The sequence below is a fragment of the Balaenoptera physalus genome, assembly GCF_965194825.1.
Source record: "Balaenoptera physalus genome assembly, chromosome: 2".
NCBI classification, from domain to species: Eukaryota; Metazoa; Chordata; class Mammalia; order Artiodactyla; family Balaenopteridae; genus Balaenoptera; species Balaenoptera physalus.
In genome coordinates, this window is record NC_138883.1 from 75,172,469 (window position 1) to 75,174,336 (window position 1,868).

The following is a 1,868-nucleotide window of genomic DNA, read 5'->3' on the forward strand; positions in this document are numbered from 1 at the left end:
TTGCTTTGCTTTTGGTGTCATATCTAAGGAACTGTTGAGTAGTCCAAATTTCACCTATATTTTCTTCTAAGAGTTTCTAGTTTTAGCTCTTACATTTAAGTCTTTGATCCATTTGAGTTAATTTTTGCTTATGTGTGTATTCTTTTGCACATGGTTATCTAGTTGTCCCCGCACCATTTTCTCACCGAATGGCCTTGGCACCCTTGTTGAAAATTAATTGGCCATAGATGTATGGATTTATTCCTGAGCTCTCAATTCTATTTCATTTATAGCTATCCTTTTTGTTTGTCTGTTTGTTTTAGATTGTTACTTATTTGTTTAAACACAAATACATTGAATACATTTGACCTGTAACATTATGTAAGCTTAAGGTGTAGAGTATCTTAATTTGATACATTTATATAGTATTGTAATACATTTATATAGTATTGTAATATGATTGCCCATGAAGCAATATTTACCACATTACATAATTATAGTACACTCTTGTTTTATATATTCATTATACTGTGCATTAGATCTCTGTGGCTTATTTACAACTTGTTACACTGATATCTATCCATTTTTAAGAGAAATATGTTAAATCTTTCATTGTGATTGTGTACCAATCATTTCTCTTTATATCCTGACAAAATAAGTAAGTAAATCTATTATATACATTAGAAAGGAGGTGTGTTCATTAAGCAAAGAGCACAATCTTTGGGAGTTAAAGCCTTGAACACATGAGAGTTTGCAGTAATGGAAGGGCAGGGGACAGAGGCTGTGTGCACAATCACACTTCATGGCAAGAGGAACAGGAGGGGAGGCGGCACAGTGGCTGCGGTCCCCCTTGCAAGTTTGAGTGCAGGCTGCAGGTGCTTGGGGAGCACTGTGTTGCCAGCACAGAAGTAGGTGCCTGCATCTTTAGGCTCAGAGGCTGAAATGTTCAGGAAGCTGTCCTTTCTTGTTCCACTGAACTGAGCGGTCAGTTTCCCATTTCTGGTCGATTCACCACCCTTATATAAGGTTATCAGTAGGATGGGGCCTCCCCCAGCATCCTGCTTGTACCATAGCAAGAGGTTTAATGTGCTTGAAGAATTGCAGTTCATGGAGACATCCTCTCCCTCCTGGATGGACATAAACCGAGGACTCTGATTCAGCTGTTGGCCACTCATGCCTGCTTAGAAAGACAAAGGAAGGTATTCAAAATCCTTTTTAGATCACCCTTCTCAGAGCTGTGATGGACACTCTACTCCATAACTCCCCTGCCCTGCTTTTCCCTTTTCTCCCTCCCTCCTTCACGTTTCTCCTTCTGTTTCCCTCTTTTCATAGACCCAGTTAGGCCTCACCTCCTTCCCTCACAGAATTTCTACCCCTTTAGAATTCCCTGATCAAGGCTCAGAAACCCTCAATACTCACATGTCAGCTGCAACCACAGGATTATTAATAAACCTTTAAGGAACATCCCCATCACGTCTTTCAGCAAAGAGTTACTTCCTAAAAGGGTTTTTGCTTCAAGAAGCTCCTTTGGGCTTAGAGTAACACTGTAAATACCATCGTGACGTTAAAATATCTGTCCTGTGTATCAGCCAATCTGACCTCTAGCTGGAGGTTTCTTTGAATTTTGAGCTTAATTTGAAAGTTAATATGAATGGAAGCACTGCCCCCTTTTGGCTAGTCACTAGATTGCTGTCCTTTCATTGGAGAGTTTTTAAAAAGAATTCTCCTATTTCTCCCATTCATCTGATGAACACTTATTGAGTACCCACTATCTGCCAGGGAGATATAGAGGCATGAACAAGACAGACAGGAAAGCTGCCCCTGGAAACCTTATAATATCTCTTTGGAAAATCAGTGAAAGCTAGACTTAGAATTACACATGGTGAACT

At 39.7% G+C, this 1,868-nt stretch overlaps 1 gene segment (V, D, J or C); it reads right to left on the minus strand.

The window, feature by feature from the left end:
* Positions 1–779: 779 nt before the first annotated feature.
* Positions 780–1,154, minus strand: LOC309654702 (T cell receptor alpha variable 35-like). The segment is given in 1 exon: positions 780–1,154.
* Positions 1,155–1,868: the final 714 nt, after the last annotated feature.